At 45.9% G+C, this 26177-nt stretch overlaps 1 protein-coding gene across 3 annotated transcripts in view; it reads left to right on the top strand.

Moving 5' to 3' along the window:
- The window catches only part of sdk1a (sidekick cell adhesion molecule 1a), an 892584-nt gene that overhangs the window by 730642 nt on the left and 135765 nt on the right, over positions 1-26177 (top strand). The gene's annotated exons all lie outside the window — the stretch shown is intronic.

The raw sequence follows: 26177 nt of genomic DNA, 5'->3' as shown, positions 1-26177 counted from the left end.
TCCCAAAACAACCAAACCTATCATAATTCTACCAAGATTCACACGCTAAATTACACATCCCTATCTACAACCCATTTCATGTTGCCTTCCATCTTCATGTGTATTCTTGGCTTTAAGAAAAGGTGAGATATAGAGGTCATGTACATAGATGAAGGAGCTTAAAATATGCAAGGATCGATATGGCTAAAACAAATTAATCTGTTTTTTTTAAAGTCAAACAAAAATCTGTTAATTTAATTTTCTTATATAAAACAGAAGAGAATTTTGAATAAAAAGTTCTCCATTTACTTTTTCCTTGCTTTTTAACAATCAGGAACTTCATACATTTGGCACAACCATTGTGTTGGCATGCTCAAAGGTTTAATAAAGCTGGATATTGAAGTGTTTTGTAGCATGCTATGGCTAGGTATCTATCAAACTCAATCACTAAAATCATTGCAAAACTCATTGGCCTGTCAGAAATATACTATGAGTAAACAAATCCTTCCAGTAACTGGATGAGGTCGCCTGATGCAGCTGCTGTGCAATCTTCAATAGATTTTCCAGTTGATGGAATTATGTCCAAATCTCTAAGCCGATGACCGTACACGCACCATTTATTTGCATATTGTGCATGTACGTGCTTAGAACAGTTCATCAGTCACTACTTGATCATTCGCAATATGGCTCATCTAGTGCTCTTCATTCATTTGTTAAGCAATGCGCAGTTTTTTCTTTGTTTGTTTTCTTAAACTCGATTTAAAAGTCACTGGATTTTTATTTTACTGGTCTTGATCTGTTTCTTGGATTCATTCAGAATTGCTTGAAAATGAATATGTAAGCTTGTGACCCTGATTAATGTATTCGTAATTGCATTCACTTCATAATCCATAGGCTATAGATTCAAGTACCAGTCTGTCTTCCTGATATTTTTTGCTAAGCTCAATTGCAGAGAGTTTAGTCAGTTCTCAGCAGTGATAACTGATAACTGAGCTTTCCTTGAGTGGATGAAGAAAACTGACAGGTTCATTATTTTCACTTTCTGTATTAAAGGCTTGAACTTCCCTTGAACAAGCCCACAGTTGCCCTCTGTTCCCCTCTCAGCATTCTCTGACAGGCCCATTTTAGCACGCCTTTCTGCCTCTTCAAGATGACTGCTCCATCCTCCACTCTCAACTTTTCCACCCAGTGTAGTTGAGGCACTAACTTCCTTTCTATCCCGTTCACCCCATCCACCATCCCATGGACTCAGCCAATTGATCAACTATCAATGACTCTCTCTGCATTGTCTCCAGAATGTCTATTCACTACAAACAAAGTCCTTGCATCCGTGACCTTATTGTGGATGATTGTATTGACATCCTGGCTTTGAGTGAAACTTGGGACACCAGTGGTGACCCCTTTCCCTTACCGAAGCCTCCCCATCCCATTATACTTTCTACCACCTGCCCTACCTAAACCGCCGCAATGGTAACGTGCCTTTATCACCAAGTCACGACATGGCCTCTTCCCCTACTTCTCCCGCACCTTCTACATTACAACTGTGACTACACTTCAAAAGTACATTGTTGGCGGTATAGCACTTTAGGATGTCCCCTCCTTGGCTAACGTCTTGTGCTGAACCAGACGAGGTGACCTCAGCATCCTGATAGACCCCTCCCTTCATCCCATCATTAGCTGCTTCGATTCATTTGTCTAGAACCTCCCCTTCAAACTTCTCCCCCTCTCCACTTCCCTCTCCTTTAAGGCACTCGTTTTTCTCTTGGCTCTGCATCTGTTTTTCCTCATGCCTTTGTGAAGTGCCTTTGGTGTTTTTTTTACATTAAAGGCGCTATATAAGTAAGTTATTAGTGTTACATAGTGTCACCATTTGATTGGATCCACTCTTGATTCCAGTGCACTGTGCCAAGAAGTGGCAGGATTTGCATTCAAGGTTCTCAATATGCACAATTCTCACTTGCCAAGGAGGAATAAGAGGAGGGAGAATCACCCCAAACTGTTCTGAGCTGCTGACTGGAGAGGCATTGGCAGAGCTCAAAGAATTAGTTGCTTGCCCAATTGATTGGCAAAGTCCTGAGTGTGTGTGGTAGTGCGGGGGGATGGGGGGAATTTAAAGAGAAAGAAATAGAATGCATAAAGGGGACAAATTTATTTGAAAAGCTAGATTCTGCTGACATTAAATTGTAAATGTTTTCGAGTTGAGAATGCATGCAGTTTGCTCCTTTAAAGGTCAACTCATCAAAATACCTCAATGAGGTCCATCCTTGGTACTACAAAAAACTGCACATTTCATCCTTAGTCACTCAGCCTGTCCGTATCAATTTCAGTATAGTGGATTGAAAGCAAATACTAATTTATGAAAATAAAGCTCTAATAATGCAGCAGGTCAGCAATTAACCCTCAAGTCACAAGTGTTTTAGTAATTCAGTAAAATGCTGATAATGTAATTGAAAACTTATTAGATGCTGCAATACGTTACAGAGCAATAGACAGTGCAACATCTGCATAGAATGGAGAGGAAGAAAAGTGCTGTATAGCCATTTAATTGGTGATTTAGTAACCATTCGTACCTGTTGGTCTTTTCATGAGAGTACTCCAGGAAGAGGGGTAAATGTTTCACATAAAAATATATACTAATCAGTAGTCACCTAACTTTTTAAAGTATGCTGTTAGAGTTGAGGGTTGAGCATAAGAGTGGTCTTAGTACTCTTGTGAAAAATAATCAGCATGGTTAGCCCCTTAGCCTCCTCTTATTGGAAGGGCTTATTATACCTTCCAGACATGGAGAGGAGACCAACTTGTAAATATTGCAGTATTCCTACCCAGATGTAAAAGGATTGTGCAAATCTGAGAATGTCGTGTGGCGTTCAGACAGCTAGTTCACAGGAAAATAATAGAAGGCAATGAGAAAAGAAAATTGATTTGCCAAGTTCAGACTGCTATCATTGCTACAAAAAAACAAATCAAGACAGTATTGCTGACTTGCATACATATATAGAAAGCACAACGTCACTGCCAACTGATGCACAAGAGATTAAAAGCAAATACCAATTTAGGCCGAACAGGATCGAACAACTCAGCAGGTGAACAATTAATCATCCAGTTACAGAGCTTTTTAATTTAATAAAGCGATAATATTGAAGGTTGAAGAAATTGGTTGATTACTTATATATAAGTGAGAGTTACTAGTTAGTGTAATGTAAAAAGCATGGAAGCCAGAACAGCGCCATAGGGGGTGGGTGCAAATAGAAAATAGTGAAATGATTGACTTAAAGGATGCTTTACAAGTTAGGGCAGTGTTTATGTATGTTAACTAGGTTTTACCTGCCACCGGAGGGCACGACTGTCGGAATCCTAATGGTCACTGGCAGACACGTGCAAGCCGTGTATATAATGTTGGCAGCCATGTTGAATCCTCACTTTGGTCCCAAGTTTCCACATGATTTGTTCCTGATTTTTAGAAGCAACTGGTGGAGAACGGAGTATCTTAGAAATCGCAATTCTCCACATTTAAGTTTTCTGCAGTTCTAGTCATGTAGAACAGTTTCACTTTTGAACAGAATTTTTTTTTCAAAAGGGGGCGTGTCCGGCCACTGATGCCTGATTTGAAACTTTCCACAGTGAAAACGTACTCTAAACTAACTTAGAATGGAGCAAGTGAAGATTTTTGTAGGCCTGAAAAAACCTTGTCTACACATTAAAAAATCAGGCGCAGGTTACAAATTAGGCGTCTGGAACGAGGTGGGGGGGGGGGGGGGGAAGGAAGGGAAGTCATTACATTCTACAATAAATCCTTAGTTATACTTATACAAATATTATACAAATAATTCCAACCTGAATAAAAATTTATAAGCAAAGAAAAGATTAAATAAACCATGTTCCTACCTGTGTGAAAATGCTTCAGGCAGGGAGAAGGCTGCAGGAAGCCTCACAAGTTGAGGCAGCCGTTCCCAACGGCAGCGGGGGGGGGAGGCAGTGAGGAGGCAGCTGTTCCCGACGGCAGCGGGGGGGGGGGAGGAGGCAGTGAGGGCCCGACCGACGGCAGCGGGAGGGAGGCAGTGAGGAGGCAGCCGTTCCTGACGGCAGCGGGGGGGGGGGGGAGGAGGCAGTGAGGGCCCAACCTAGACTCGTGGAATTATTCAATAATTAACAATTGGCAATGAGTTAAAAATACAAACTTTCACGCAACCATGTCTGTTGGAATTTTGGAGAGATCCGTGGAAGGGGAAGATTGGGAGAATTTCACTGATCGTCTCGACCACTACTTCGTAGCCAATGGATTGGAAGGAACCGATAACGCAATTAAGCGCAGCGCGGTTCTCCTCACCATTTGTGGGTCAAAATTTTATGGCCTTATCAAGAATCTACTCTCACCGACTCGACCAAAGGATAAGACTTACGATGAATTGTGTACGCTGGTTCAGAACCACTTTAAACCGAAGGAAAGCATCATCATGGCGAGGTATCGTTTCTATACACACAATCGCTCCAAGGGCCAGGACGTGGCGAAATTTGTTGTCGACTTAAGACGTCTCGCTGGGTCGTGCAACTTCGGAGCTGCATTGGAGAAAATGCTGTGGGACTTTTTCGTGCCTGGCATTGGCCACGAGGTTATCCTTCGAAAGCTGCTGGCTGCTGAATCTCTAGACCTGAGCAGGGCCATCACGATCGCCCAGGCATGCACGACCACGGACGAAAACTCAAAACAGATATCTTCCCAGCATCGAAACTCGCCGGCAAGTACTGTGCATAAAATAATATCGTCGGCAGGCAGAGCTGCACATGGCAGGGCCTACTCGTCCGCGTTCGTACGACCTGTAACTGCTCAAAGTCTGCCATCGGGGGTGAATCAAATCTTGCCTTGTTGGCATTGCGGGGGCTATCATCGGGCCCATCGATGCCGATTCAAGCAATTTGTGTGTAAAGGCTGTGCAACAATGGGGCACCTTCAACAAATGTGTCCGCAACAGAGCAGGCATGCTGCGACACACCATGTGGCTGAGGATGATCGATCCAGTGTGAATCAAGCGGCACAAGCAACTCAACCCGAGTTACAGGACGAAGAAGTGTGTGGGGTACATTCTTTTACCAAAAGTCCTCCGATAATGCTGGAAGTTAAATTAAATGGAGTTCCAGTATCCATGGAATTGGACATGGGTGCAAGTCAGTCAATAATGAGCCAGAAGGCTTTCAAAAAGCTGTGGGACACTCAGGCAAAAAGACCCAAACTGAGCCCAATCAATGCGATGCTGCGTACCTACAGCAAAGAGCTCATACCAGTCATTGGCAGCGCGGCAGTAAAGGTATTGTACGATGGAGCTGTGCATGATTTATCGTTGTGGATCGTTCCAGGCAATGGCCCAACGCTGTTCGGCAGGAGTTGGCTTGAGAAAATTAAATGGAACTGGAACGATATTAAAGCCTTATCATTAATGGATGACGCTTCGTGTGCTCAAGTGCTGAGCAAGTTTTCCTCGTTGTTTGAACCAGGCATCGGCAACTTCACGGGAGCCAAGGTGCAGATCCACCTAGGCCCAGATGCAAGACCTGTCCATCACAAGGCTCAGGTGGTTCTATACATGATGAGAGAGAAGGTCGAGATCGAACTGGACAGATTTCAACAGGAAGGAATCATATGAACAGTCGAGTTCAGCGAATGGACCAGCCCAATTGTCCCGGTATTGAAAAGTGATGGCACAGTCAGGATCTGCAGCGACTACAAGGTAACGATCAACCGAGTCTCGATACAGGATCACTACCCGTTACCCAAGGCTGACGACCTGTTTGCAATGCTAGCGGGGGGGAAATCGTTCACCAAATTGGACCTGACCTCCGCTTACATGACACAATAGCTGGTCGAATCTTCGAAAAAACTGACGTGCATCAACAGCACAAAGGACTGATTATATATCACAGAGGCCCTTTCAGAATTCGCTCGGCGGCAGCCATATTTCAGAGAAACATGGAGAGTTTGCTGAAGTCGGTCCCGAGAACTGTTGTGTTCCAAGATGACATCCTGATCTCCGGTCGCGACGCCAGCGAACACCTGCACAACCTGGAAGAGGTTCTATGTCGTCTGGGCAGAGTGGGACTCAGGCTCAAATGCTCCAAGTGCGTTTTCATGGCACCAGAAGTCGAATTCCTGGGAGAAAGATTGCAGCAGACAGCATCAGGCCTATGGACTCGAAGACGGAGGCCATCAAGAATGCACCCAGACCCCAGAGTGTGACGGAGCTGTGTTCGTTCCTAGGTCTTCTCAACTATTTTGGTAACTTTCTACCTAGTTTGAGCACATTACTGGAGCCCTTGTACATGTTGCTGAGAAAGGGTAACGACTGTGTTTGGGGCAAATCTCAAGACAGAGCCTTTGAGAAGGCCAGGAACCTGCTCTGTTCCAATAAATTACTGGTACACTATGACACATGTAAGCGGTTAGTGCTGGTCTGTTACACCTCATCTTATGGGGTCGGTCATGTGCTCCAGTAAGCCAATCTATCAGGCAGACTCCAACCAGTTGCATACGCGTCCAGAAGTCTATCTAAGGCTTGAAAGAGCCTATAGTATGGTAGAGAAAGAGGCTTTAGCATGCATATATGGGGTGAGGAAAATGCATCAATACCTGTTTGGGCTTCGGTTTGTGTTATGTCTTTAGATGCTCAGATAAATACTCTACGAGGCAGAGTATTGTACTTGAACTGCAGTGACCTTAGTCCATTTAATATAACTCCAGAGTGAGGATACCACATGATGGACTCCCTTTTATACCTGGGTACCTGTGGGGTACAGGTGACCCCTGGGCCTCCACCAGTTGCACCCTCTGGTAGTGCCAGCATAGTGTATACAGTGTGAACCTTGTTGATGGTACCTCCAGTAAATAAGTCTCCATCTTATGCAGCTGTACAGTGACTACACAGAGAATATATCTATAGTATACATATATAATATCACTCTCCCCCAAGACTTTTGTGCCAATACTTTTGCGCTATGTGCTCTGGCGCAGCTCTCCCCAGACATAAGTGCCAATAGCCCTTGCACCTTGGCTGTGCTTTGGCTTGGCTCTCTCCCTGTTAACCCCCAAGTCCTTATTGCCACAACGTTGGGTAGTGGTTATCAGTTGGGATGGTTCAATGATGCAGTGGGGCTTCAGTGGATCATGCAGGTGGCTCATCACATTCATATACTTTCATATACATTTAAGACCAGAAAAGGAAATTTGCATTTACATCATTGCATTTGTGGTACAGTTGTAAGACAAGTACAGTTGACTGGTGAGGTACATTCTTTATACATACTTGGACTCAGTGCTGGGGTCAGCACCAGTGCGTGAGGACAAGCTATTTCCAGAGCTGCTGGATGGTATCCAGGTAGCCTGGTGGCGGCGCGTTGCCCGGTGCTGGCAGTGGGAACTCGGTTAGCTCGAGTTGCCTGCTCTCGGGACCTTTGCCGTTGCTCCTAGCGTCGGGGAGGTTCAGAGATGACTGTGACCTCCCTGTCTTCTCCTTGCGCCCAGAGGAGTAGTCGTCTAGCAGTGCACAGGGAATTGCCAACTTGCTTGCATGGGCGTTATTTGGTTTGGGTCCCGGTCCCAATTGGGAGAACCGTTGCAGGTGACCCTTCGTTTCCGGGTGTAGCCTTGGTGGCGATGGGGTCTGGGAAAAGCGCAGTTTTCTCTTTCAGGCTCGTGGCGGTTGGTGCCTGAGAGGTGGAGCCAATCAGGGGCAGGGGATCGATACCGGTGCCGTTGCCCTCCTGAGATCGCTTGCTCTGCCGCCTGTCTATTTTAGCTGCTTGTGGCCACACTCAGTGGTGCATCACTCTGGTCCCAGGGACGCAGGCTACAGCATTGGGTATCCCGCTGGACCTGTGTGCTTCCGATGGGTGTTTGCCTGCTACATTATCAGAATGCAGTTGAAATCCTGCATCGTACAATGTTTCATTGCTTATTGTAGATAAACTATAGCATCGATTGCAATCGCCTGACTTTTCTTTGCTTATTACATGTATAAAACTCTGATCATCAATTACAAACTTTACATTTAGCTCACAGTTATTACATTGAGTGAGAATGTGGGACTGTCCCTTTAAGTGTGGTGGGTTGCTGGCCTCCTTTAAGAGAGCCTTGCTATCTTTACCCCAATCCTCCTCTTCGCTTGGTATCACGTGTTGCTCCACCAGCGCTGCACCTCGTGGTCTGGCAGCCGCCATCTTTTCCTTCAGCGCTTCACCTCGTGGTTTGGGCGCCATCTTTCTTCCATTCACGATATCAGCTGCTATGATCATCTTCTCCCTGGGTTCTGTCACCGAAGCTGGAAAGTCGCCTTTGGATCCGATTTTCTTCCTCCAGAGTCCTGCCACTGGAGCCTGGAAGATGCGTTCGGGTCGTCTCAGCTGGATCACCTCCGCGCAGTCGTACTGAGCGGTCTGTGCCTCGGGTGCTGTGCTAGTCTGCTCTCTGGTGCCAGATCCAACCTCCGATCGGGGCTTGCTTTGCCTATGAGCACGGGGGATATCGATCGCTGGAGGGATGAAATCTTCCCAACTCCAATGGATCTTCTCCATCCACCACCTTCCGAGTAGCGTTGGTCCATCACCTGCAGCAATCCACAGAGGTAACTATTGCACCGCGCCATCATGGAGTACCTTAACATTCGCACTTACCAACAATTGAGATAAGTTCATTGTTGTAGATGAGCAGCTTTGCTTGAACCGGGACCAACTTGGGTCATTCAGTTTGATTTGTCCCATAGCCTCTCAAAGGCTTCTTGATTCATTACTGACTGGCTCGCCCCCGTGTCCACCTCCATGAAACTGGAGCGCCATTTATCTCTACTTCCATTCTCAACGGGGAACATTCTGTAGTGCAGGTAAACATTCCGTACACCTCATCATGAGGCTGAGCTGCCTCTCTGACCACCCCTTCATAATCCGCGCTGGATTCATGGCCCTCTGCAGACTCTTCATCAACACAGTAAGTCCTATTTCTTTTACACATTCGCTGGAGGTGGCCCTTTGTGCTGCACCCTTTGTACACATAGTCCTTAAAATGGCACTGGTGAGTCCAGTGATTTCCTCCGCAACGCCAGCATGGTGCTAACCGATTAGCCCCCCTCAGCGGAATCAGAGTTAAGGGACTCAGGGGCCTGTTCTCTCTCCCATGAAAAGATTCACATTCTACAGTCCTGCCTCTAAAAGGCACCAGTCTTGTGTACCGTACTTGCTGGGTTTGAGTCCTGAGGATGAGTCATCCGCGTAGAGCCGCAGGTTGAGGTCATGAATGCCTGGCTCATGGTGATGGCCTTCTGCAGTGTGACTGTGGTATCTGCAGACAGTAGCCTATGAAGAAGGCCCTCGTGGCCGATTCCGATGACAAAGATATACCGCAGCGCTTTGGTGAGGTGTTCGCCTAAATCATACGGTGCTGCCAGGCTCCTGAGGTCTACAGCATATTTCGCGATTTCCTGGCCTTAGAGCTGTCGGTAAGTGTAAAACCAGTGTCTGGCTGTGAGGATGCTCTCTTTAGCCTTGAGTTCTTGGATCAGCGTTACAAGCTCCTCGTATGTCTTGGTCGTTGTCTTTACTGGTGCCAGCAAGTCCATGACGAGGCCATAGACGATGTGCCCACAACTGGTGAGCAGGATAGCTTAACAGACAGCATGGCCGGATCATCGCCTGTCAGGTCGTTTGCTGTGAAGAAATGGTCGAGCCTCTCCACAAAAGCGTCCCAATCATCCCCATCGGCGAACTGCTGCAACATACCGAGGTTAGCCATTTTCGCGTGACAGTCCATCTCGTTGCCAGTTGTTATGTCTTTAGATGCTCTGATAATGGCTCCACGAGGCAAAGTATTGTACTGAACTGTAGTGACCTTTAGTCCATTTAATATAACTCCAGAATGAGGATACCACATGGTGGACTCCCTTTTATACCTGGGCACCTGTGATGTACAGGTGACCCCTGAGCCTCGACCAGTTGCACCCTCTGGTGGTACCAACATAGTGTATACAGTGTGAATACAGTTGTTGGGTGAATACAGTTGTTCCAGAGCCAGGGGTCACAGTCTAAGGATAAGGGGTAAGCCATTTCGGACCGAGATGAGGAGAAACTTCTTCGCTCAGAGAATTGTGAACCTGTGGAATTCTCTACCACAGAAAGTTGTTGAGGCCAATTCACTAAATATATTCAAAAAGGAGTTAGATGTAGTCCTTACTACTAGGGGGATCAAGGGGTATGGCGAGAAAGCAGGAATGGGGTACTGAAGTTGCATGTTCAGCCATGAACTCGTTGAATGGCGGTGCAGGCTCCTGCACCTATTTTCTATTTTTCTATGAATCTTGTTGATGGTACCTCCGGTAAACAAGTTTCCATCTTATGCAACTATACAGTGACTACACAAAGAGTATATTTATTGTATACATATATAAAGCAGGGAAAGTCGTTGCTGGAGTCCTCCTCAATCGTCTTCGCCCCGTGGCCGAGGAGCTCCTCTCAGAGTCGCAGTGCGGATTTCGTCCCCTCCGGGGCACAATGGACATAATTTTTGCAGCGCAACAGCTACAGGAAAAATGCAGGGAACAGCGCCAGCCCTTCTTCGACCTTACAAAGGCCTTTGACACTGTCAACCGCGAGGGTCTATGGAGCGTCCTCCTCCGTTTCGGATGCCCCCAAAAGTACGTCACCATTCTCCGCCTGCTCCACGACGACATGCAAGCCGTGATCCTTACCAACGGATCCATCACAGACCCAATTCATGTCCGGACCGAGGTCAAGCAGGGCTGCGTCATCGCTCCAACCCTCTTCTCAATCTTTCTCGCTGCCATACTCCTCCTCACAGTTGATAAGCTCCCCGCTGGAGTGGAGCTAAACTACAGAACCAGTGGGAAGCTGTTCAACCTTCACTGTCTCCAGGCCAGGTCCAAGACCACTCCAACCTCTGTCGTCGAGTTCCAGTACGTGGACGACGCCTGCGTCTGTGCACACACAGAGGCTGAACTCAGGACATAGTCGACATATTTACCGAGGCGTATGAAAGCATGGGCCTTACGCTAAACATTAGTAAGACAAAGGTCCTCCACCAGCCTGTCCTCGCTGCACAGCACTGCCCCCCAAACATCAAGATCCACGATGTGGCCCTGGACAATGTGGACCACTTCCCCTATCTCGGGAGCCTCCTACCAACAAGAACAGGCATTGATGATGAGATCCAACACCGCCTCCAGCCCGCCAGTGCAGCCTTCGGCCGCCTGAGGAAAAGAGTGTTTGAAGATCAGTCCCTCAAAACTGTCACCAAGCTCACGGTCTACAGGGCCGTAATAATACCCGCCCTCCTGTATGGCTCAGAGACGTGGACCATGTACAGTAGACACCTCAAGTCGCTGGAGAAATACCACCAGCGATGTCTCCGCAAGATCCTGCAAATCTCCTGGGAGGACAGACGCACAAACATTAGCGTCCTCGTCCAGGCCAACATCCCCAGCATTGAAGCACTGACCACACTTGATCAACTCCGCTGGACAGGCCACATAGTTCGCATGCCATACATGAGACTCCCAAAGCAAGCGCTCTACTCAGAACTCGTCCACAACAAACGAACCAAAGGCGGGCAGAGGAAACGTTACAAGGATACCTTCAAAGCTTCCCTGATAAAGTGCGACATCCCCATTGACACCTGGGAGTCCTTGGCCATAAACCGCCCTAAGTGGAGGAAGTGCATTCGGGAGGGCGCTGAGCTCCTCGAGTATCGTCGCCAAGAGCATGCAGAAATCAAGCGCAGGGAGCGGAAGGAGCGTGCGGCAAACCAGGCTCCCTGCCCACCCTTTCCCTCAACGACTATCTGTCCCACTTGTGACAGAAACTGTGGTTCTCGTATTGGACTGTACAGCCACCTAAGAACTCATGCTAAGAGTGGAAGCAAGTCTTCCTCGATCCCGAGGGACTGCCTATGATGATGATAACAGTTTGAACTTGAAACAGACCACAAGCCGCTCATTTCATTGTTTTCTGAGAGCAACGGTATAAACACCAGTGCCTCAACCCACATCCAAAGATGGGCACTGACATTATCCGCTGATTATGTCATCCGCCACAGACCAGGCACTGAAAACTGTGCTGATGTGCTTAGCCGGCTACCATTGCCCACAACCGGGTGGAAATGCCGCAACTCGCAGACTTGCTGCTGCTCATGGATGCCTTCGAGAGCGAGGGGTCACCCATCATGGCTCGCCAAATTAGGACCTGGACCTGCCAGGATCCTGTACTGTGAAGCGTAAAAAGGTGTGTCCTAAATGGAAGTTGGTCTGCCATTCGCAGTGAAATGCAGGATGAAATTAAGCTTTATAGCTGCCACAAAGCTGAATTGTCTATTCAGTCTGATTGTCTGTTATGGGGTAATCGTTTTGTTCTGCCAAAAAAAGGCAGAGAAACTTTTGTGCGAGATTTACACAGTATCCACCCAGGCATTGTCATGATGAAGACCATTGCCAGGTCTCACGTTTGGTGGCCCGGCATTGACTCGGATTTGGAGTCATGCGTACATCAGTGCAACACTTGCATGCAACTGAGTAACGCACCTGTGGAGGCTCCGCTGAGTCTGTGGTCATGGCCATCCAAACCGTGGTCAAGGATCCACGTCGACTTTGCCGGCCCCTTTCTCGGCAAAATGTTTTTAGTGGTACTCCAAATGGATTGAATGCGTAATCATGTCATCCAGCGCGTCCACAGCCACCATTGAAAGCCTCCAGGCCATGTTCACCACCCATGGCCTGCCCAACGTCCTTGTCAACGACAACGGACCATGTTTCACCAGTTCGGAGTTCCACGAGTTTATGACCCGTAATGGCATCAAGCATGTCAGGTCTGCCCCTTTCAAACCCGTGCCTAACAGTCAAGCAGAGCGGGCTGTCCAAACATTAAGCAGAGCCTAAAACACGTGACTCATGGCTCCCTACAGACCCGCTTGTCCCATATTCTGCTCAGTTACCGGACGAGACCCCTCTCGCTCACCGGGATTCCTCCTATCGAGCTGTTAATGAAGAGAGGCTTCAAAACCAGGCTCTCCTTTGTACACCCAGATCTCCAGTGATCATGTCGAAACCAGAAGGCAACGGCAGCAATGGTATGAGGATCGCGCAGCTGTATCATGTGACATTGCTTTCATGACCCTGTGTTTGTCCTGAATTATGGTCATGATCCAAAGTAGGTTGCTGGCATGGTTTTGGCCAAGGAGGAGAACAGGGTGGTTGTCGTCAAACTGTTAAATGGCCAAACGTGCAAGAGGCACATCAACCAAACCAAACTACGATTCACAGACAACCCAGAACAAATTGAAGATGATATCATCATCGACCAACCAACACACATCCAACCATCACTTGACCCTTGTGTCATTCATGAGGACGAACCTACCATTCCCAACATTCCTGTCAGACCGACTGCTCCGCAATGCAGCAATGGTCCTACTAACTCACCCAAGCTTGGGTTCGAACTGAGAAGATCATCCAGGGAGCGGAAGGCCCCGGACCGTCTCAACTTGTAAATACAACCTGTACCAAGGACTTTGGGGGGAATGATGTTATGTACGTTAACTGGGTTTTACCTGCCACCGGAGGGCACGACTGTCGGAGTCCTAATGGTCACTGGCAGACACGTGCAAGACGTGTATATAATGTTGGCAGCCATGTTGAATCTTCGTTTTGAGAGTGAATAGACTAGAGTAAGGTCATGCCTGAACTAGCTCACCGTACTTAGCCTCGTGGAATTATTCGATACTTAACAGGCAGGACAGCAGGACAACCCCTGCGGAAATTCACGGCTCTGGTCGGCTGATTGGCAGGAATTCATGAACATACAACAGAGGTCAGCAAGAATAAGCATAGAAATTGGTTTCTGCTTGAAAAACTTTTAGCATCGTCACACAACAAATAGCACTAGGAAAATTTATTTGTTTTTTACACATTTATCTCTAGTAGTGATGCATATAGTGAAAAAGAAAAAGCAGGTTGTCCTGCCCGCTGCTTGTATCTTCCTCTATAACTTTTCTTCCATTTCTTGCTTTCTTTCTCTTATTTTTCTCATTCTCACTCCCTCTTTGTCTTTCACCTTTTTTATTCTTTCTCTTGCTCTCTCACTCTAATTTTCTTTGGCTCAGTAATTGGGCTACTCACCGCCACCCATTTGCACTGCTCTCCTGGCCCGGGAATCAGTGGCTGCCATTTTCATGAAGCCCTTAGCACTGCCGATAGCAGCGCTAGCCGTGGAGATGTAAATGAAGAGAGGGTGACATCAACGTCAACTTAACATCACCTCTGCGAACTTCGGCCTTAGCGCTGGGTCCTAAACTCACTCTGAAAAGAGAGCGTTCAGCAGACTGACAAATGCTGTCAGCACTTCTTAAAGGGACATACACATCTTTGAGGTAAGTTTGCATTTATGCTTTTGGACTGGATTTTAAAAAATGTTATTGAAGTTGTGGCTTGCTGCAATACATGTTAAAAGTTTTTAAGTATGCAGGAATGCTGCTGGGCCTCAGATTGGAAAGGAAGGCCTCTGGGAAGACAGAAAATGCTACAAATACTCAGTAGGTCAGGCAGCATCTGTGGAGAGAAGCAGAATTCAATGATGCTGAAGACCTGCTGAGTATTTCCAGCATTTCATGCTTTTATTTCAAATTTACTGCAGCCGCTTGCAGAGGTACGAGGAAGACACAGAAGAGGAGGGAAGCAGAGAGTAAGACGCAGTATAGCCAGCACCATCTTCTCCAAGGCGAAGTTAGGAGTGGGAGTTGTGCCTCATGTTTGGTACATATTGTTGGTAAGTGAGTAATTGGGGGTGAGGGGGGGCAGTGGGGGAAAGTCGTGCATTGAGAATTGTGTGAGGCTAGTGGTGCAGTTGGTAGGAGACGGCTTTTGAAGATGCATTCACTGACCTTGACCACTGGTCTGATGGTGTGAAGCTTCTTTGGGCACTGGAGCCAGGTGGTGGGGGCGACACTGCTGTCAGTGACAGCCTCGGTGATGTGGTCCCACATCGTTCTTTCTGGAGGGCCTTCTGGCCCCTATGGGTGGAGGACCTCGTTTGCAGTGTTGACCCCCTGCACAAAGCTGGAATGCTGTGTGCGAGACCCAGGGTGCCCCTTACCTGGCTTGCTGAGCAATTTGTGTTGGTGCTGTGAAGCACTTTTCCCTTTTTTTTTAAGGTGCGGAAGGGAATTCAACTTTAAGAGATGCAGACTCCAATTTGAGAATTCTTTTTAATGTTCATTTTTTTTTCAGAAGGCGGTTGAGCTGTATGAGCTAGAAACTGCCTATTTTTATATGATTTTTATTTTTTTCATTTCAGAAGGCAGATCCCCTTTAAAAGACCAAACTGCTTTCTGAAATGAGAGCCTCGCTCTCAAAGCAAGCTGTTCTTGATGCAATTGATGACGAGTGCTGCCAGGAAGGCATTGCATAGTGAGTTTAGTGCTGGGCTAATGTTAATTATTCCCCAGCGCCAGTTTACTGGTCCTGCCAACGCCACCATTTTCAGCGACTGTTAATACCGGCACTGGCAGGTTTTTATCGGTATCGAATTTCTGGGCCTTTGTTTTTCTCTTTCTTTCACTGTTTTTTCTCTGCACTTTGCCCTTTCTCACTTGCTCTTTTTTTCTCTTTTGCACTTTCTTTCTATTTTTCTCTCTCATATTTTGTCATTTTCTCTTTTCCTCTCTCTTATTCTGTTTTGCTCTGACTCTCTCTCTCTTTCTGTTTTTCTCTCTTTTTTGACTCTCTCTCTCTTTTGTTTTTTTTTCACTCTCTTTTTCCCTTTTTCTCATTTTCCGCCCATGAAGACTTAGCTGCAGACTCGAGGTACCTAACCATTGATCTTGTCCCTCCCTTGGTCCTTTTTATTTTTTATTAATAGATTGAATTACTTAACTATTAACTGGATATTAGTGGCTTTGTGCCGCAGTGATTGCTAGGTATTTGCCTGGCTAATTGGATAACTCAGAAGTTTAGTTAAATATTAAAACTCAAAATGCCAATAGTCATAAATCTGATGCCTGGTGTGTGATTTAGCAATTTAAAAAGCAGTCACCAAGGATGGTTGCTTGCTGCATGATGCTAGCCAATTGTTATTGCTATGCCTTTGTTCTGGTGGAGAGTGGCATGCTCTACCGTGTAGCACAATAAACAAAGACTACATCGAGCTAAGCCTTTCAGCGTAAGCTGAACTGGCCAAGACTACAGTCAGATAAAAAATTACTAATTGCTGTGATACTTGGAAAAAGTACTGATGCGCACGTTAGAAAAACCGTGGGAGATCTGCATGTGCTGTGTCGTTAAATCATGTTCACATTTTGTGAACATAAATTTTGTGAACAGCATGACATAACTGCAGAGCACCTGCATAGTACAGATGGAGCTAGACTGCTTAAGATTCTGGTTGCACATGATGACCGGAATTTTGATGCTGCTATGCGTGCTGGATTGGAAGTGGGTCGGGAGTAAAATGCGGAGTTAACTGGGAGTGGGTCGGGAACGCATCGTCATCCCGCCTCCTTGCGCCTTTAACTCGGGCGTGTTGGCCAGCGCGGCACAGACCTGAACAGCAGCGGCGGGTGACCTAACTTACCTCATTACTAGCTCGTTGTCAGGCTCTTAACAGTGCTTTTAACCAGACCTCTTGAATTTCACTTCATGACCACGGAAATCACGCAGCTCGGGAACCACGTCAGCCAAGCTGAGGCGGAAGTTTGTGGGCATTGATTGAGATCATTACTGCAGCACAGTCAATACTGCCACATGACACCTGCTTACTTGTCTAAGGGAAAGGCTCTTGCTGAGTGCATTTTGAGCACAGATTTAGGTGTCTACAGTTTTCAAGTCTTTTCAGCAAATTCGGAAGCCACACTCACCTCAGTGCTACAACCTATCACACCATTGACAGATTGGTCCTCTGGTCTCTACTTGACCTGCCATCTATTACATCAGCACGGGTGACATTTATACTGTCTCACCCTGGTCCTCAATCAGACCAGGATGAGCCCTAACACCAGCAACACCAGGCACACCAGCAGCAACAGCATCAACAACCTTCTCCTCAACGACCTGATGCTCCATAGGACAGAGGGCATCAGTGCAGGGCTGCACCACGCCAGAGGCGATACTCCCAACACAGGGTCTACAGGCAGAGGATGAGCTTCCTCCACATGATTGAGCAGCAGTGACAAAGGAGGCTCAGTCTATCGCGCCAGGTCATCACAGACAATTACAGCTTACTTGAACCAGACCTGCAGCCCAGAAGACCTGGTGGACATGCGTTACCAGTGGCTGTCAAAGTCACCAGCACACTCAACTTCTTCACTTCAGGCTCCTTCCAGGGATCTGAAGAAAACATTTGCGATATCTCGCAGTCGGCCGCCCAAAGATGCATCACACAGGCCACCGGTGCCATGTTTGACAAGTCAGACAACTATATCAACTTTGACACTGATATACAGCCAGTGTTACTGAGCGGGCGCTGCGCTTTGCTGCTCTGGCTGACTCCCCACGGGTGCAGGGCATCATCAACTGCACACATGTTGCCATGAAGGCACCCATCATCACCCAGGTTTCCACTCCTTCCATGTGCAGCTCGTCTTCACCCATAAAAAGATAATTATGCATATATGCACCAGATTTCCTGGCAGCTGTCATGACTCTTCCGTCCTGCACCAGTCCACCCTCCCTCAGCTCTTCGCTCCGCCAAACACACTTACCGGCTGGCTGCTTGGAGACAAAGGCTAGCCACTGAAGGCATGGCTCATGACACCCTTGAGGAGGCCATGTACTGAGGCCAAGGAGAGATGTAATGAAAGTCACATGTGCCCACCAGTTGTATCATAAAGCAAACAATAGGCATGCTGAAAATGCCTTTCAGATGGCTTGTCAGAAAGAGCCCTTCAGTACACACCAGCCAGAGTATCCAGAATTGTGGTCATTTGCTGCAGCAACGAGGATTAGTGCTGCATTAGGAGCAAGGCGCAGAATGCCCACCACCTCCTTCTTCTTCAGAGGAGGAGGAGGATGAGAATCAGTTGGAAAATGAGGAGGAGCAGGAGGTACCTGAGGTTCAGATGCCAGCAGCACCCGAGCACATTGCTGTCTGGGAGGCCAGGACCCATCATGGTTAGATTAAAGACCATGAGGGTAATCTTTATGTGGAGGATGTTGGTAGGGTTCTTAAGGAATACTTTGCAACTGTTTTCACAAAGGAAAGGGGCAATGCAGATACCGCTATCGAGGAGGAGTGTGATATTCTGGATCAAATAAATATAGTGAGAGAGGAAGTTTTAAGGGGTTTATCAGCTTTGAAAGTAGATAAGTCCCCAGGCCCGGATGAAATGCATCCCAGGCTGTTGAGCGAAGTAAAAGAGGAAATAGCAGAGGCCTTGACCATCATTTTCCAGTCCTCTTTGGATCTGGGCATGATGTCGGAGGATTGGAGGACTGCTAAAGTAGTACCCTTGTTTAAGAAGGGAGAAAGGGATAGGCCGAGTAATTACAGGCATGTCAGCCTAACCTCAGTGGTGGGAAAATTATTGGAAAAAATCCTGAAAGACAGGATAAATCTGCATTTGGAAAGGCAAGGATTAATTAGGGACAGTCAGCATGGATTTGTTAAGGGAAGATTGTGTTTGACAAACCTGATTGACTCTCTTGGTTACCTCCTCAAAAAATTCAATGAGGGCTGTGCTTACGGTGTGGTATATATGAGCTTTAGCAAGACTTTTGATAGGTCCCACATGGTAGACTGGTCATGAAGGTTAAATAAAGCCCATGGGATAACAGGGCAAAGTGGCAAGTTGGATCCAAAATTGGCTTGGAGGTAGGAAGCAAAGGGTAATGATTGATGGATGTTTTTGTGACTGGAAGGGTATTTTCAGTGGGGTTCCGCAGGGCTCAGTATTGGGTCCCTTGCTTTTTGTAGTATATATCAACAATTTAGATTTGAATATAGGGAGTAGGATTAAGAAGTTTGCAGACGACACTAAATGTGGTTGATAATGAAGAGGAAGGTCATGGGCTGCAGAAAGATATCAATCTACTGGTCAGGTGGGCAGAGCCTTAGGAAATGGAATTTAATTCAGAGAAGTGTGAGATGATGCATTTTGGGAGGGTTAATAAGGAAAGGGTATACACATTAAGCGGTAGGCCACTTAATAGTGTAGATGAACAAAGGGACCTTGGAGTGCTTGTCCACAGATCCCTGAAAGTAGCAGGCCAGGTGAATAAGGTGGTTAAGAAGGCATACGGAATGCTTGCCTTTATTGGCCGAGGCATAGAATATAAGAGCAGGGAGGTTATGCTTAAATTGTATAATACTTTGGTTAGGCCCACAGCTGGAGTACTGCGTGCAGTTCTGGTCACCTTATTATAGGAAGGACGTGAATGAACTAGAGAGGGTGCAGAGGAGATTTACTAGGATGCTGTCTGGAATGGAGAATCTTAGTTATGAGGAGAGATTTGATAGGCTGGGTTTGTTCTCATTGGAACAGAGGAGGGTGAGAGGAGACCTCATTGAGGTGTACAAAATATTGAGGGGCCTGGACATAGTGGATAGTAAGGGCCTATTTCCGTTGGTGGAAGGGTCTAGTACGAGGGGGCATAGTTTTAAGGTGGTTGGTGGAAGGTTTAGAGGGGATTTGAGGGGGAGCTTCTTTACGCAGAGGGTTGTGGGGATCTGGAACTCATTGCCTGGAAGAGTGGTGGATGCATAAATCCTCACCATTTTTAAGAGATGGTTGGATGGACACTTAAAGTGCAGTAACCTGCAGGGTTACGGACCTAGAGCTGGTAATTGGGATTAGACTGGATGACCTTTTGTTGGATGGCGCAGATATAATGGTAAGTATTGCAGGGAATAGAATATGGCCAGGGGGATGTCCTAGACTAGTTTCGATCGCCTGGATGGGTCGGAGAGGAATTTTCCCATATTTTTTCTCCCTAAATTGGCTTGGGTTTTTTATCAGGTTTTTGCCTCTCCCAGGAGATCACATGGCTCTGGTTGGGATGGAGTGTAGATGTTTTCAGTATAAGGGGTGCCGCAGTTGTGTGAGGAGGACTGGTTGGGCTGGGTGCTTTTGCCTTTTCGTCATTGTTCAGAGGTTTATATGTAACCTTTAGGGCTGCTGACCAGGGGCCGTGCGGCTCTTTTGTCGGCGGGCGCGGGCACAATGGGCCGAGATGGCCTCCTTCTGTGCTGTAAATTTCTATGTTTCTATTTGGGATTAGGGTTATTGCTCGTGTGGAGAATAAGCATCATCGTGGACTGGTTGGGCTGAATTCTAAGTGGGTAATGGGTGCACAAATCTCCACACTCAATATTCCAATTTGTTCTCTGGTGTGAATTATCACTTTTACTGCCAGGCAGTAGTGAATCGGCCGCCCAATTTACACCCGCCCGATTTTCTTCAATGGAAAACAAAATTGGATGGGGTGTAAAACAGGCGCCCAATTTTCTTCTGCCCTGTGATAAAAGTGAAAATTCACCCCTCAGTACGACAACTACTAATTTATAAGCTCCACTTGTAACAGCACTGTGGTAGTATCTTCACCAGATGGACTGCAGCGGTTCAATAAGAAGTCTAACCATCAAGGACAACTAGGGATGAGCAATAAATGCGTGCCTTGCCAATGACGCCCACATTCCGAGAATGAATAATAAAAGAAAATCTCTGTTGTATTGTACAGTGCAAGGATTGTTCTGAAGGCAGCTGGAGATCAATTTAATTCCTGCCAATCTAATCCAGAGATCCGAATTGAAACTTTTGCTGCCAGATGTTTCAGATTTGGATTGTTTTACTGTACCAAAATGTATCTAAAATGTACATTATGAGAATTTGTATAGTAGAGACGGATCAGTTTCAGGCTTGTGGCCAGTTTCTGCCATTTTAACCTTGTGGATGTCAGTTACTAATGAATTCTGTTGTATCCTACTGCAGCTTCAATAATTTTTATTGAAGGCTTCAGATTTACGTTTTGTAAATTGGGGCATATCATTATTCACCATAAGTGAACTTGCTATTAAAGTTTTTAATTTCATACTCATAACAGGAAAGTAAGTGATGTTCTATTGGTGAGATCCATCTGGCAAAAGGTTAATGTTTGCCGTGAAGAATGGGTTAGTTTGCTCAATTTTCATTTTAACCTTTTTGTCCTCCTCCTCCTCCCATCCTCCCCCCTAAGAAAATTGTTTTCTAATAAATTACACTTTCACCTATAAATGCTAATTGACACGCAATTTAAACCTATACTTTAGGCCGGGTTACTTATATTTGGTGTTCAGAATTTGAGACATACAAAGATTGACTGTATACTAATACTCCTTCTGTTTTCAGTTCGGCAACATAACTAAATATTCTGTTATCACACTTCAAAACCATTACCTCCACATGTTGTGTCTGCTTCTCCTGCCAGCTTTAAGCTATTTAACACAGGCTGTTAAAAGATCAAAGCTAGTAGGAGCAGCATGGGCCACCAGACCTATTTCATTACAGCACGCAAGCTGCATTGTATTCTGTCTGCAGCAGTCAACAAAAAAAATGCCTGTCTTAATTTTCTCACATGTTTATCAGTTGCCATAAACAGCAGATGTTTGGGCTAAGGGCCAAATACCACATTTGTGTTCTAAATTGTTTGCCAGACACAACAATTTGAGTTTAGCTTTATGCTTGCAGGGTAGTAAATCAGTAGAGAAACTATCAATGTATCTAAACATTTTTTTTGTACAGGTTGAACCTCCCTTATCCAGAACTCCCTTATCCAGAACTAGCCCTCGACCAGGACCATTCCCGGCCACAGGGTGGCGCCTGCGCAGAACTCCGACATGAACAAATTGAAGTCCTTCCTCGCTGCCGACTTCCGCAATCGCTGGCCTGATCCCACGATCCACCGCTTCCCCAACCCGCCCCCCCCCCCCCCCATGTACTCTCTGCCGCACTCCCGGCCCCAAGCCAGCCAGCCCTGATATCCCCTTGCTCAGTACCTGTACCATCCAATTTAACATGACCACCCCTCGTCCAGAAAAATCCCATATCCAGAACAGGCCAGATCCCGAGGGTTCTGGATAAGGGAGGTTGAACCTGTATATGAAATACTTCATCAGAATTTTCTAAAGAAAAATTAAAGTTCATTTTTAAACATTATGGGATGAAATTGCCCCTTTTTATAGCCCCGTAGCCGCTTCTGTGGGGGAGGGCGCTAATGGGGCGCAATGGCATTTTTGCCTGGGGAGGGGGTGCTGCCGCCTCCCAGGAAATTTCCATGGAGGTTTGGTGTTGCAGTGAAGGAGCCCACCCGATTTTCCATCCATTTAAATGGATGTACAGAAAATTGGTTGGGTTCTTTTACAGGTGTGTGATTTTATCCCCCATCCACCTGATTTTCCTCTAAGTAAAGTGCCCAGAGATGATTCAATACATCCAGGAACAAAAACAGAATAATCTGCCCTGTATCTTTCAGTAATATTTCCCTCAACCAAATAATTTTACACTTGCTACATTTATTTTGATAGATGTTTATCTGTCCTTGCAAGTGAATTTGCAAAGCTTCGTTTAGTCTGCCACAGTCTGTGCTGATAGTCTTCATTCTCTCTGTGTGCCAAAGCTCTGTTCTGCTTGCGTGCTCTTCCCTCAAAAAAATGTTGGAAGTAGGAGCAGAATTTATCTGTGTACAGAAATTTTGAGAGCATTTCTGGATGTTTTGTAGCACAGACCTTTACTTGTTAACTCTTAACTGAAACCATTGCCATTTGTTATCTTCCTGCAGAAAGAGACCAATGAAAGAGCATGTTAACACTTTAATGGTAAAGATTGCCCAGCAATACATAGGAATAAGAGTAGGCCATTGACCCCCCTCACACCTGTTCCACTATTCATCGAGATCTTGGCTGATCTGTGACCTAACTCCATATACCCGCCCATGTCCTTTAATACCTTTGGTTAACAAAGAGCTATCGATGATCTATTTAAAATTAACAATTGATCTAGCATCAATTGCCGTTTGCGGAAGAGAATACGATAGAATCTTTGGAGGAATATAGAAAGTTAAGAGGCAAAATTAAAAAGGATATTAGGAATGCTAAGAGCGAGCAGGAACAATTCTTGGTTAGTAAAATCAAGGAAAACCCAAAGATGTTCTATAAATATATTAAGAGTAAGAGGGTAACTAAAGAAAGGGTAGGGCTTATTAGAGACCATCAGGGTAATCTTTGTGTGGAGACGGAAGATGTTCGTAAGGTTCTTAATACTTTGCATCTTTTTTCACAAAGGTAAGGGGCAATGCAGATACTGCTATCGAGGAGGAGTGTGATATTCTGGATCAAATAAATATAGTGAGAGAGGAAGTTTTAAGGGGTTTATCAGCTTTGAAAGTAGATAAGTCCCCAGACCCGGATGAAATGCATCCCAGGCTGTTGAGCGGAGTAAAAGAGGAAATAGCAGAGGCATTGACCATCATTTTCCAGTCCTCTTTGGATTTGGGCATGGTGCCGAAGGATTGGAGGACTGCTAGTGTGGTACCCTTGTTTAAGAAGGGAGAAAGGGATAGGCCGAGTAATTACAGGCCTGTCAGCCTAACAGTGGTGGGAAAATTATTGGAAAAAATCCTGAAAGACAGGATAAATCTACATTTGGAAAGGCAAGGATTAATTTGAGACAGTCAGCACGGAATTTTAAGGTAAGATCGTGTTTGACTAACCCGATTGACTCTCTTGGTTACCTCCTCAAAAAATTAAATGAGGGTTGTGCGTACAATGTGTATATGGACTTTAGCAAAGCTTTTGGTAAGGTCCCACATGGTAGACTGGTCACGAAGATTAAAGCCCCATGGAATCCAGGGCAAAGTGGCAAGTTGGATCCAAAATTGGCTTGGAGGTAGGAAGCAAAGGATAATGGTTGATGGATCTTTTTGTGACTGGAAGGAAGTTTCCGCGGGGCTCAGTACTGAGTCCCTTTCTTTTTGTGGTATATATCAGCAATTTAGATTTGAATATAGGAAGTATGATTAAGAAGTTTGCAGATGACACTAAAATTGGCTGTTTGGTTGATAATGAAGAGGCAAGTCATGGGCTGCAGGAGGATATCAATCTACTGGTCAGGTGGGCAGAGCAGTGGCAAATGGAATTTAATTCAGAGAAGTGTGAGCTAATGCACTTTGGGAGGGCTAATAAGGAAAAGGTATACACATTAAGTGGTAGGCACTTAATAGTGTAGTTAACAAAGGGACCTTGGAGTGCTTGTCCACAGATCCCTGAAAGTAGCAGGCCAGGTGAATAAGGTGGTTAAGAAGGCATACGGAATGCTTGCCTTTATTGGTCGAGGCATAGAATATAAGAGCAGGGAAGTTATGCTTAAATTGCATAAAACTCTGGTTAGGCCACAGCTGGAATACTGCGTGCAGTTCTGGTCACCGTATTATAGGAAGGACGTAATTGCACTAGAGAGGGTGCAGAAGAGATTTACGAGGATGCTGCCTGGAATTGAGAATCTTAGTTATGAGGACAGATTGGATAGGCTGGGTTTGCTCTCATTGAAACAGAGGAGGTTGAGAGGAGACCTCATTGAGGTGTGCAAAATATTGAGGGGCCTGGATAAAGTGGATAGCAAGGACCTATTTCAATTATTGGAGGGGTCTATTATGAGGGGGCATAGTTTTAAGGTGGTTGGTGGAAGGTTCAGAGGGGATTTGAGGGGGGGCTTCTTCAAGCAGAGAGTTGTGGGGATCTGGAACTCACTGCCTGGAAGAGTGGTGGATGTAGAAACCCCCTCACCACATTTAAAGATGGTTGGATGGGCACTTAAAGTGCTGTAACCTGCAGGGTTATGGACCTAGAACTGGTAATTGGGATTAGACTAGATAACTTCTTGTTGCCTGGCGCAGATATGATGGTAAATATTGCAGGATCTCAAATATGGCCAGGGTGGTGATCTGTATTAGTTTCGATTGCCTGGATGGGTTGGAGAGGATTTTTCCCAGATTTTTTTTTCCCTCAAATTTGCCTGGATTTTAACCTGGTTTTTGCCTCTCCCAGGAGATCACATGGCTCCGGTTGGGGTGGAGTGTAGAATGTTTTAGTGTAAGGGATGTCGCATATGTATGGAGCAGACTGGTTGGGCTGGGTGCTCTTTACCTTTCCACCATAGAAAAATATATGCAGGAGTAGGCCATTCGGCCCTTATTCATCATTCATAGATTTATATGTAACCTTCAGGGCTGCTGACCGAAGGCCGTGCAGCTCTTTGTCGGACAGCGTAGACATGATGGGCCGAATTGGCCACCTCCCGCGTTGTAAATTTCTATGTTTCTAAATTTCCACCACCCTTTGTGCATAGAAATTATTATGTATGCAACCCCATGTAACCAGTATCATACCGCCACCTGAGGGCGTACCTGTTGGAGTCCCAATAGATCCCAGCATCCCTTGGGAGCACTGTATATAAGCAGGCCTCCCATGCTGTACCAACACTCTGGAGTTGGAATAAAGGAACTAAGGTCACACTTACTCACGTCTACAGTACTCAGTTACATTACTTTATTATGAACATAACAGAATTGTTTCCTAATTTCACTCCTGAAAGGTCTGGCTCTAATTTTAGACTATGCCTCCCTAGTCCTAGAAATCCCAACCAGTGGGATTAGTTTCTCTCTATCTACCCTATCTGTTCCTCTTTAATATCTTGAAAACTTCAATCAGATCACCCCTTAACTTTCTAAATTCCAGGGATTGCAACCGTAATTTGTGTAATCTCTTCTCGTAACTCAACCCTTAAAGTCTGGATATCATTCTGGTAAACCTACGCTGCACTCCCTCCTGAGGTGTGGTGCCCAGAGCTGCTCACAGTGCTCCAGGTGTGGTCTAACCAGGGCTTTGTACAGTTGCAGCATAACTTCGACCCTCTTGTATTCTAATCCTCTAGCTCTAAAGGCCAACATTCCATTCGTCTTTTTAATTTTTTTCTGTATCTGTTCATGACAATTTTAATGATCTATGTACCTGGTCCCCAAGTCCCTTTGGACCTCCACTGTTTTTAGCTTTTCACCATTTAGAAAGTACCCTGTTCTATCCTTTTTAGTTCTAAAGTGGATGACCTCCTACATTGAAATACATTTGCCACAGTTTTGCCCACTCATTTAATCTGTCGATATCCTTTTGTAATGTTATGCTTTCATGTGCACTGCCAC

This window comes from Pristiophorus japonicus, chromosome 15 (genome assembly GCF_044704955.1).
Source record: "Pristiophorus japonicus isolate sPriJap1 chromosome 15, sPriJap1.hap1, whole genome shotgun sequence".
In the NCBI taxonomy this organism is placed as follows: Eukaryota; Metazoa; Chordata; class Chondrichthyes; family Pristiophoridae; genus Pristiophorus; species Pristiophorus japonicus.
Note: the sequence above shows the minus strand (reverse complement) of the source record. Positions and strands in the feature narration are given on the sequence as shown.